This window comes from Lactuca sativa, chromosome 7, assembly GCF_002870075.4.
Source record: "Lactuca sativa cultivar Salinas chromosome 7, Lsat_Salinas_v11, whole genome shotgun sequence".
In the NCBI taxonomy this organism is placed as follows: Eukaryota; Viridiplantae; Streptophyta; class Magnoliopsida; order Asterales; family Asteraceae; genus Lactuca; species Lactuca sativa.
This window is the reverse complement of record NC_056629.2, coordinates 61,767,230-61,780,325: the sequence shown is the minus strand read 5'-3', so window position 1 is coordinate 61,780,325 and position 13,096 is coordinate 61,767,230.

The following is a 13,096-nucleotide window of genomic DNA, read 5'->3' as shown; positions in this document are numbered from 1 at the left end:
GCAAGATACATCTCTTATGATATCTTCCGATAGGTATCATTCACTATCGTAAGCCATCTCATTTCCTCTATTTTCTCAGTCTATCATGGTTCGCATCACTTCCTGAACTTCTGCCATTGTAATAGGTTCGGGTGTAGGCGCAACGACCGATGCATGACCCATCACATTCTTAGGCTCAGGTTGTCATCTTTCTCGGATATTTCCTAGACTGTCTTCACCATGAAGTTTTATACACCCAAGAAGACGTTCGGTGTACTGAGGCGAGAATTTTAAGATAGGAAAAATTGTATTTACGATAGACGTATAGATCTCCTTGTCACGCCGAAAAGTTATATGCCAGTTCTAATACCGTAATCAAACGTTTAGAAATCTGAACACATAAAATTTCCAGATACGGTCGGCAACAGACCATAGATCCGAGCAAATAATAGCATATAAGGCATCATAAATCATTTAGCACATAAAACATTTTAGGCATCTTTCCTAAAATAAACTAGTGCTTGTGTCTAAAATATAGTAGACACTCATCTCAAAATCATCACTTAGCATTCTAAGTTTAAGTCTAGAAATTTCCTACAAATTCCTAGTTCGCTTAAACTAATGCTCTGATACCAACTGTGGCATCCCCATTTTTCACGGCCAGAAAAGACCGGTTTTGTTAATGCTTTGTAAAAATCAGAGTACTTCTTTTCATAAAAATGTTGCGGAATTTGTTCCCAGAAAAACACGATAAATCCGTTATCAAAACATTTTCGAATAGATGTATTTTATTCATTTTAAAACGTTTGTGATGTCATCGTCAATACAGAAACATAAGCATAAACGGAACTTACATTTATTACACTAGTGATCTACATCTCTTTAATCTCTCAGTGTAATGTGACTTCATATCAACACCTGTGATATAAATAAACTGAGTGGGTCAGGTTGGGAAACCTGGTGAGTACATACGGTTTTCAAACCACAATAATATAATTATTATGTTTAAACAATCAAACAATCAACCCAATTACCCATCCCTATTATCTTCTTTAGTCTTAAGGATCTACCCTAAGAATAAACTATTCCTCGTTTATTTATTCCTAAGGATTATCCTAAGGAATCGACATGAAGTCCATCGTTACCAAGGCTTATAGATTATAACTGGTGAACACATAGTCCAAAACATCTGGTAAACACTTAGTTCAAAAGTAACTAGTGAACCCACTTAGTTCAAAATACCTAGTGAGCACACTCAGTTCAAAAATACCTAGTGAACACACTTAGTTCAAAATACCTAGTGAACACACTCAGTTCAAAAATACCTAATGAGCACCTAGTTCAAAAACACCTACAGGTTACGAGCCTGCTAGCGTTCTACTGGATTGTCTAGTATCGTCCATGGTCGTCATCTATACTCCACTAGATGACTGGATCACTATCAACATTGATGTCTTTCATCGTGTTATCACACAACAACTATTTCATCTACCCATGTTTTACCTAACACATTTTGTAGATATAAAATACATATACAGTTTAAATCATTTAAAACATGTATAAAAATCTTTCACCCTGCATAGACAGCAAGTATTCAGACAATATGCACACATAGCACGTGATTTATATTAAAATACTTCATATCTATGTGTAAGATGAAAGGGACTATGCACTCACCTGATAAGGTGATGACTCGGTACTCGGACAGCACTTCGTTACTGTTAAAACAATTTCCCTTGGACAAAACCTAGTATCATTACCACTAGAGTTTAGTCTAACATTAACCGCGACTAATTAATAGTCTAGATATTATTACTATTATATCAGCGTTAAGAAACACTCTTATATAACTCATAATAATAGTCCAAATACTTATTATAAGTTCCTAATAACGTTACTATATTAAAAATAAGCTATACTAAAGATAGGTTAGGCATAGCTCACTTACAGCGGGTTTTTCTCAAAACTGGGCGCCGCTGGAGCAGCGTTCTCGAGCCGAAAGGCTCTTCTTCTCGGAGCCGTCAGGCACTCCGCGGCTTCCGCCTCGTGCTAGGGAGGTTCCCTAGGCTTTTCGGGGGGTTTCGGGGGCTAGAGAGAAGTTCTAAAGAGAGGGGGAAGTTATCGGAGGTGTGAGGAATGAATGGAGGCCTCACCACTTATTTATAGGGGCTGGAGGAAGGTTCACGTCGTGAATTTTTAATATTCACGTCGTGAGCCAGGCTGGCTACAGCCAGGCGCAGCCTGGTGCTGACACGTGGCATCGCACACACGTCGTGAATTTTTAATATTCACGTCGTGAGCCAGGCTGGCTACATCCAGGCGCAACCTGGTGCTGACACGTGGCATCGCACACAGGGTAGAAATCAGCCGATTTTCAAAAACTCATAACGTTCGCATACGAACTCCGTTTTCGACGTTCTTTATATCCATGTGTAGGTAAAAACAAGATCTACAACTTTCATTTAGACTCCGTCGGTTAATTCTTGACCGATCTTAAATATAACACTAGGAGGAGTTTAGACTGCTAAATGACCGCGAAGAATTCGGAACTCCTTCATACGGAATCCGTTTTCGTCTATCTTTTTGCCGTTGAGTTCCTATTAATGATAAATTCAACTCTCATTAAGGTTGTGTAGGCCAAAAACCGCTCAAACTAAAATTCGAGTTTCGGGTCGTGCACTGCTATGCCAAATCTTAGAAAAATCATAACTTCCTCATACGAAGTTAGATTTGGGCGTTCTTTTTTTGTATGTTCTTGGTTTAATGTATACTACAAATTTTGTTTAGATCACTAAGGCTAAAAAGTCCTCTATCTTAAATTCACTATTTACGTCTCCCGGTGCCGTGCCGGTTTTGCCGAAAAACTTCGACGGGCATAACTTCTTTGTTATAACTCGGATTTCGGCGTTATTTATATGTACGGAGACCTTGAGACATATTCTAAAACTTGTTTAAGATTATTTATTATAAATAATCTTTTGCCTAAAAGTCGTTTTCGACCCCTATTATCTCTAAATTGACTAGCCCGGATCTACGGGCGTTACAGCATCAGTGACAACATTTGCTTTAGCAAGATTGTAAAGTATCTCACAGTTGTAGTCCTTGAGTAACTCTAGCCAGCGTCGTTGCCTCATGTTCAATTCCTTCTGAGTAAAGCGATATTAAAGACTCTTATGATTAGTGAAAAGTTTGCACTTTGTGCCATAGAGGTAATGCCTCCATATCTTTAGGGCAAATACTACCGCTGCCAACTCCAGATCATGAGTCGGGTAGTTCTTTTCATGCTCTTTCAATTTTTGAGATGCATATCATATCACCTATTCTCTTTGATTTAGAACATATCCCAACCTGAATCCCGACACATCGCTATACACTGCGAAGTATTCAACTCCATCGGGTAGAGAAAGGATCGGTGCTTCACATAATTTCTTCTTTTGCTTCTCGAATGCTTCCTTATGCTTGTCACTCCAAGTATAAGTAGATCCTTTATGGGTCAAAGCTGTTAATGGAGCAAGTATCGAAGAAAAGCCTTGGATAAATCTTCGGTAATATCCAACTAATCCCAGAAAGCTTCAGATCTCCGTGGGACTTTTCAGTTGTTCCCACTTTATCACAGCTTCAATCTTTGCTGGGTCAACCATTATTCCTTCTTGGTTAACTACATGACCCAAATATTAGACTTCTTGAATCCAAAAATCACATTTAGAGAACTTTGCATACAACTTCTCCTTTTTCAGAACTTCTAGCACTTCACGCAGATGCTTGTCATGCTCTGGCTTGCTTTTTGAATAAATCAAAATATTATCTATGGACACTATCACATATTTATCAAGGAATGGTTTACAAACCCTGTTCATCAAATCCATGAATGATGTTGGAGCATTGGTTAGTCCAAACGACATAGCCAAAAACTCGTAGTGTCCATATGTTGTTTTGAATGCAGCCTTCTCAATATCCTGCTCTCTCACCTTTAGCTAATGATATCCTGACCTAAGATCGATCTTCGAGAAATAGCTCAAACCTTGCAACTGATCGAACATGTCATCACTCCTTGGCAACGGGTACTTGTTCTTTATTATTGCCTTGTTCAGCTCTCTGTAATCTATGCACTTTCTTATGCTACTATCTTTATTCTTCACGAATAACAACGGAGATCCCTAGGGTGATGAACTAGGTGTAATGAAACCGTTGTCCAACAACTCCTGAAGTTGCGTCATAAGCTCCTTCATCTCTGTCGGTGCTAATCAATATGAAGCTTTTGCTATCAGTGTTGTTCCTGTAACAAGTCTATTCTAAACTCCACTTGTCTATCAGGGGGCAATCCAGGAAGATTTTTGGGAAAAATTCTGGATAGTTGCACACCACTGGTATACTTTGCATATCCTTTTTCTCCTTCTTAGCATCGATCACCAATTCCAAGTATGAGGTGCATCCTATATATAAACATTTTCTGGCTTTCATTAGGGAAATGATTCCAGAATTTACTCTACGCTTATCTCTGTATACCATAAATAACTCTTTTCCAGGCGGGTTTACCCTTACTATCTTTTTCTTGCACAATATTTCGACATCATTAGTGCTAAGCCAATCCATTCCTAGAATAATGTCGAAACCATTCAACTCGATGGGTAAAATCTTCTCAAGGAATTTGTTTCCGTTCAGTTCGATGACGATATTCCTAATACAATCGCTAACAGGTATGAATTTGCCACTAGCAACTTCTACAATTAGGGCTTCATCAAGTTTTTCTATGGGCAATGCTAGTCTTTCACCAAATTTATGTGATATAAAGGAGTAATTCGCTTCGGAATCAAACAATAAATTGGCAGGCAATCCATTTACAAGAAAGTTACCTAAAGCGACGTCCATTGCATCCTTTGCGGCTTCCAATGTCATCTGGAAAGCTCTGGCTTTTGGCTTTGGTGGGAGATTAGGCTTTGCTACATCCTTCTTCTTCAGGCAATCCTTCAAAATGTACCCTTCTTCGTGGCATCCATAGCACACCCTTTTGTTGGTTGTGCACTCATTGGCGTAGTGCCCTGGCTTTCTACGTTTAAAACAAGTGACCTCCTCGCCACATTTTCCAACATGTTTCTTCTTACACTTATCACACCATTTTGCTTTGGCTCTTCTTCCTCTTGAATGAGACTTCGAGAATTTACTTTTCCTGATGGACCTCGAAGATCCATCAAGCTCTCTTTTCTCACCAACATCTGCCCTCTCCTGACCCCTTTCTTTTAACTAGGTTTCCACGTTTTTAGTTGCTCAGACTGCTGTATTCAGAGTAGCTGCCATCTTGACCGTTGGGCCAAAGTCGGTTGGCAGTCCGTTTGAGAACCTCTGAAGTTTTGAGAGTTCAGTTAGCACTAAGTATGGAAATAATTTCATCTTTTCAGTAAACGCAGTAGCATAGTCGTCTATGCTCATTTTCCATTTCTTCAAATTCTGAAATTCATTGTTTAGATCTATCTCTGAGAATTACTGCATATTTAACTCCGGTCTTTAGTTGTCTGACCGCAAAAACAATTTTCTGCTTGTTGTTATAGTTGCAACTTTCAAATATCATCTCCATTTCGGAGATCCAGTCGATAATCTCAACAGGTTTTGGGTTTCCGGCAAGACTTGGCGGTTTGGCGCCCAAAAAATTCTTATACATGCACCTATCTCTGTTGATTTCCCTTTCCGGGTTATTCCTTTCTGCCACTGTGGGTTCCACTTGACTAACAGTACAACTGTAATTTCCTTCCTCTGAACGTCTGTCATTTAGTTCAGGTTGTTCAACAAGCATTGAAGGTTTATTCCTGTTGTTCAACAATTGTGACATCCCCATTTTCACGGCCAGAAAAGACCGATTTTGTTTATGCTTTATAAAAATTAGAGTACACTTTTAATAAAAATGTTGCGGAATTTGTTCCCAGAAAATACATGACAAATACTTTATCAAAGCATTTCCGAAGAAATGTATTTTATTCATTTAAAACATTTGGGATGTCGTCGTCAATACATAAACATAAGCTTAAACAAAACTTACATTCATTTAAACTAATGATCTACATCTCTTTTAAATCTCTCACTATAAAGTAGCTTCATATCGACACATGTGATATAAATAACCTTGAGTGGGTCAGGTTGGGAAACCTGGTGAGTACATAGGGTTTTCAACCCATAATAATATAACTATGTTTAATCATTAAACAATCAACCCAATTACCCATCCCCATTATCTTCTTTATTTCTTAAGGATATACCCTATAAATCATTTATCGTTCACTCGTTCAGTCCTAAGGATTGTCCTAAGGAGTAGGCATGAAGTCCATCGTTGCCAATGATACAACTGTCAATATTATCTATTAAGCACAACTACCAATATTATTATTTAGGCGCAGCTGTCAGAATTATGACATTCTCTATTAGACATAGCTGTCGAAATTGTCCTTTGGGCGCAGCTGCTAGGGTTATGATGTTCTCTATTAGGCGCAGCTGCCGAAACTATCCTTAGAGTGTAGCTGCTAGGATGTTTAGAGTAGATCAAAAACATCTACAGGTTGTGGCGCAGCTGCTAATGCTCATCTATAGGGTACTAGGTCGATTGCTGCCAATGTTCACCTATAGGGCACTATGTCCATACTGCCAATGTTCCTTTATATCAGCTTTCATCCCTCATCATTTATCTACCCATGTTTTATCCAACATATTTTGTAGATATAAAATATTTATACAGTTTAAATCATTTAAAACATGTATAAAATCGTTCATCCAACATAGATAACATGTATACATATAATATGCACACATAACACGTAATTTATATAAAATACTTCATATCCATGTGTAAGATTAAAGTAACTGTGCACTCATTTGTTACAGTGACGATTCGAAATTTGAGCAGCGCTTCACTTCTTAACAATATAATTTCATTCGACGAAATCTAGTATTATTACCACTAGATTTTAGTCTACTATTTATTGTGAATAATTATTAGTCTAGATTCGTCATTAACTAAGAGTCTACTTCATGTTGGATTGCAGGTTGATGGACCCGTGCTCGTATCATCGTCTGTGTGTGATAGTAGGAGAGAAGCGGTTGTTTCTGGTGGTAGTCGACAATGGGCAGTGGTAGTCAATAGCGATGCACAGTGGTTTCTGGTAGTAGTGGTTATGAGATGTCTAGGGTCGTCGGGAAGTTATTGAAAGAGAAATAAAGGAGAGAAAGGGTTCTTGGACTACTCTTTTAGGGCAATATATTATATTAATTTCAATAAAAAAAATATAAGAGTCAGTCCTAGTTTAAAGGAACGAATCATGTATTTTTTTTTATAACATAAGAAACGGTCCAAGTTAATTTTAAAAAATATTAGCTGAACATTTCTTTTAACACCTTGAGAAAGGATTGGTATAATTTATTGTAAGCTATATGGTATGTTTGTTGTACACATGTTGAATTTTACGTTTTTATATCATACTAGTTTATAACCCGTGAGAACCACGATTACAAAATTAATTAAATTTTTATAGTAAAAATTCAAAATTATTAATCAATTATTTTAAATAAATTATTAATTAAGAGATTTTTTAGTTATACAAAATTATAATCATTGATTTAAATAAATATGTGATGTTATATCAATTTATATTTGTATTAATTTTATTTTATTTTTTATTAATGTTAAAAATTTAATGTAATTAAAGTGGAAATTTTAAAATTTAAAATGAAGAATCAATAAGTCGACAAGTGGCATGTATTAATTAGGAGACATAATAGGGTGATACATGACAAAAGGACCATAAAATATGTATTAATTAGGAAGCCTAATAGGATGACACATGTCAAAAGGAAAACAAAACTATTTTTTTATTAAAATAGGAATATGATATTTTGCAATATGTGTATCTTAAAATTTAAACTTTTAAAAATTAGTTAACAAGGACATTTTAGAGTATTTGACATATATCTACATCCATTTATAAGAAAAATATGTACAGATTACTTAATTCAAATTTGAGAGATACATATCTGAATTAAAAAATCATTATTGGATTCATTCAATTCAATAATAATACGAAAATAAACAAATAAATACGATTTTGAGGGAACACAAAAACCCACAAAGGTTAAAAGTGAGAGAAACTCTCTTTGTTAAACTTAAAGAAGATTAAAGAAAGAATCTTCTTCAGCAATACCAAACTTTAGTGAAGTGGGAAGGAAGGTATTGAAGATACCCCCTTTTGCATTTTTTTACCAGAAAATATATTAATTGATTAATTATAACAAATTAGAGAAAGATAAAATTCACAAGTTTCAAGACAATAAAAGTTCGGATCTTGGGTTTGGATCCATTTTTATATCCCCAATACTTGTTTTATTGAGTGTAGACCAAAGAGACCCTTTTTCTCAAGGTATCTTTATCACCTCCCAATTTTTGTAAAAGAACTTAGGTCCACGAGCCCATACTTTTTAAATACGTACTAAAATAATAATAATAATAATAATAATAATAATAATAATAATAATAATAATAATGTAACTGAATAATAAAATATAAATCATTTAGAAAAAAAAAATCACATAAGAGTGCATTATCACCGAACCACCATATATTTAGAAAATATATGCAAAATGAACATCAAGAAGTTACATCGTTAATTAACATTTTTTTTCCTGAAATAAAATCGAAAATAAATTGTGATTCACGAGGAGTATTCTTAACTGTATTTTGTGAGTGCTCCTAGCAAAATGAATTTATGTTTCCGGATTATAAGTCTAAACTTTCGTGTGTATGTTTAACAATTTAAATATTACTTTCTTATCTTTATGGGATAATGATTTAAAAAGATAATATATTTTTCGATTTGTATATATTTGGTTTCTGAGTTTTTTTCGTCTATATTTACCCCTTCAACTTGTTAAACTGTACACATTCAGGCCTTACGACCGGTTACTCCAAGTTAGTCGGGAAAAATGACTTAATCGAGTAATATATTTCTCATTTTGTACACATTTAATCCTTAATTTTTTTGTACACATTTAGTCTTTAATATTTTTTTGTTTCAAAATAAGTCATTTTTGTTTTTGTACTCATTCAGTACTTATGAATGATTTCTTTAGGTTTTTCTCATTACTTCTTACGTGAAACAATCATTGATGAAGTGTATGAAGCTGTTGATGTTTATGTGTAACGTCTCATTTTCACAACAAAAAATTTTCATTTTTAAATAAGGCAAAAGTCCATAATTATAAATCCATTATTAAGAAAAAATGTTTATTCCAAAATACATTTATCGAAAATCAGAGTAATATAAGAAACGTGGAATCCTCAATACTATTGATGAGTGTGTACAGTCATGCATTCGCCTTCCCACGATCAATGATAGAACCTGAAAACATAAACAACTGGGTAAGCACAAAGCTTAGTGAGTTTTCCCCAAAATACTCGATACAACAAACGTATTATCATGCACAACGAGCCCACACTCATCAGATTGGAATACCCTGGCCTAATCAGTCATCGAACTGGAATGCCAACATGCAACAGGTCCAATCAGTCATCAGACTGGAATACCTAAGTTTGTCGGCATGTCGCCTTAACCCAACCGCTCTTCTCGAGCCTCCGTACCTACACCTTACAGACGGCCCGCACCAAGTATCTTGGCCTATAACATATAACATGATCACCTCAAAAACAAAAATAACTTATTTTGCAACAAAAAAAATATTAAGGATTAAATGTGTACAAAAATATTAAGGATTAAATGTGTGTACAAAGTGAGAAATATATTACCATATTAAGTCATTTTTATTGGCTAACCTGGAGTAGCCGGTCATAAGGACTAAATGTGTACATTTTAACAAGTTGAAGGGGTAAATGTGAACGAAAATAAAAGTCAGTGACTAAATGTGTACAAATAAAAAAAATAAATTACCCTTTTAAGTCATTATCCCTATCTCTTTCTATTTACGAAGTTTTATTTCAAATGTTGGTCTGAAAATGTCTGTTAAACCATCCCACGTGTCAGAGAAAGTGAAAGGTTTTGGAAGCTTCGTTGATACCATAAAACGTAGTTATTATTGTGAAGACGAAGAATGACATTATGCAATGTTTCATATGTTCCCTAACCTCGACCTAGATCATCCGACCCTCTATCATGATAGACCATTTTCATCAAAGAATTATATTTTTGAAGTTATGTAGAATTTTAGGGTTTGATACAATCAACATATATCAGTTAAAAACAATTTACACATCATAAGCAACATATACAGTTAGACATGATTTTACTAACTAAATCAACCATACGATGTTCAAAGTACAATCCTTAATAAAATAATACGTAAAAGATTTATATATATATATATATATATATATATATATATATATATATATATATATATATATATAGATAGATATATATAGACATGATTTTACTAACTAATTCAACGATATGTAAGACCCATGTACTATATGAGTTAGCTTTAAAAAAAAGGTTAGATATAAATGTCAAAATATTTGAGAACCTTGAGTAAATAAGGAAATAAAAAAAATAATGAATTACTATAATGGGAATGTTTTTGATTTTTTAAATTTAAACAAATAATTTAAATAAATAAACAAAAGAAACTAATATGATTTAATTTTGGGAATTTTAAAATTAAAAGGTAAGTTGATTAATAAAAGTGATATCAATTTATTACTCTATTTATTGCAATTATTACATTGAAATATTATGAGGAATTTAATAAAATATAAAAACTCATAAAATGACATGTGAAAAAAAATTAATTCAAAATAACCATAAAATGACATTTAGCAAATTGAATGAGAGTGTGACAAATGGCAAAAAAAAAAAAAAACCCTTCATTTATTAGAGTATATATATATATATATATATATATATATATATATATGTGTGTGTGTGTGTGTGTGTGTTTAGGGAATATGTGGCGGTTATGTACCTAATATTAGGTATAGAACCATCAAAAACTAAATAGTTTACTCTAGTTTTAGTTAAATGCAATCAAATCTCTCTACCATTTTTCATGTATCCTCTATTAGACTAGATGATAGGATTTGTACATATTTTTATGGAGTTTCAAATATTTAATTTTGCACCACAAACCATGTATAAGAATACATTATCAACTACCTATAAGCCTTCATATTCACATTTAATATAGAAAACTATAGTGAAAGATTGAAATTATTCATTAAAAGCTCAATAAACTTCTTCCCATAACACATTCAAAAGAACCATGCAAATGTACATGTGGTAGGTGTCAAAGAAAGTTATGAAGCCTACTAGAGGTTTAATATAAACAAGACATTCGAAATACATAGATGTTGGGAATAAATTATTAAATCAGATATAATATGAGCTCAAAAGCAATAGGAAGAAGCTAACAATGAAAAAAAAATTGTGTTTTTAAATCAAAATTAAGTCAAATTTAATGGTTCTATACCTAATATTACATTCATGACATCCACATATTCACCTTTCCACACACACACACACACATATATATATATATATATATATATATATATATATATATATATATATATATATATATATATATCAATTAGAGTGATTGCTAGATCTCAAATTGGTCAATTACCCATTCTTTTCCTTCCATCGTTTCCCAACAGCAAACTCACACACATACAAAGAGACTTTTGGTCTTAAGACGGGAGTTATTAGGGTTTGGTAATTGTTTCATGATGCCTTCACTGTCATAATGCCTTCATCATAAGCAAAACTTGTTGCACAATGCTTCATAAGCCTTTTAATGGTCAAATAATTAAAACAAACTACAGCATAAAATAAATTTAATAAAAACTATTTTAATAATTATTAAATAATCATTTAATTTAAAATTTTGATCTAAGAAATAATTAAAATAAAAACCAATTTATTTTATTTATTTCTTTAAGTTTCTAAATAATAAAGCTTATCAAATAAATATTTAGTACATATTATGGATCTTTTATGGATTTTAGGGTGTGACCTCATAATCCCACCATAATTAGTTAATCTGTTTATTTATTGCACATAATTTCGAACACACTTCCACTTGTACAATAAACAAAATATTCAACTATAAAGATAGTGTTAAGTATCTAGCAATACATAACCATCCTAATCATGTGTGAGTTTCTAAGGTTATGTAGCATGTTGCATGGATTTAAATCATTTAGTTGCCTAACATAAGTATATTCGGTCTTCTAATTCATACAAGACAACATCAGGCTTCTACTTGGACAGGCTGAGCATGGCCATATACTCCATCTTATCTGATTTTACCAAAAGGTCCCTCTTATATCCTTCGCTATTGATATAGTTATAAGATCTTCAATGTTTGGAACCACTTACATAATGAAATTCCTGATCTATGATGCCTCTTAATTTACCTTTGATGTAGTGATATATTCTGAATCTATCATAGATTGTACAACTATGATTTCTTGGAGCTACACTAGTTTAACACGCCTCCATTAATAATAAAGATGTATTCGTATTATGTGCATGAATCATCTTAGCTCGTTTTGAAACTAGCATCAACGTAAAATTTTACAGCCAACTTTCCTTCCAGGTTGTAACATCCCAAAAATACAGACCAAAAATTTCATTTTAAATTAAGTGGTTAACAAAACTTTAGTAGTAAAACAACATCCGAACATACTAATTCATAAAACACATCTCGTGTCTGAAAACCAAAGCGTGAAAATAATCATAATGTCAGAGTACAATCCCAGAACATCTTATAATGCGGAAAACCAATGTGTGTATGATGTGCCGCTACCGCGCCAGCTCTTTCCCCTTCGTTGAAGAGGTACCTGAAAACAAAACTGTAAACTATAAGCACAAAGCTTAGTGAGTTCCCCCATCGTACCACATACCATACAATCATATCACATACATACTGCCTGACATTTCTGGGGTGCCCGACCTACCCTGTACGGCCATTTTGGGGTGCCGACCTACCCGCACGGCCATTCTAGGGTGTCGACCTACCCGTGTCAAGCCATTCTGGGGCGCTGACCTACCATGTCGAGCTATTCTGGGGTGCTGACTACCCTTCGTTCCTAACAACCGAACCTCGGGGACTATTCCCCCTTCTACAA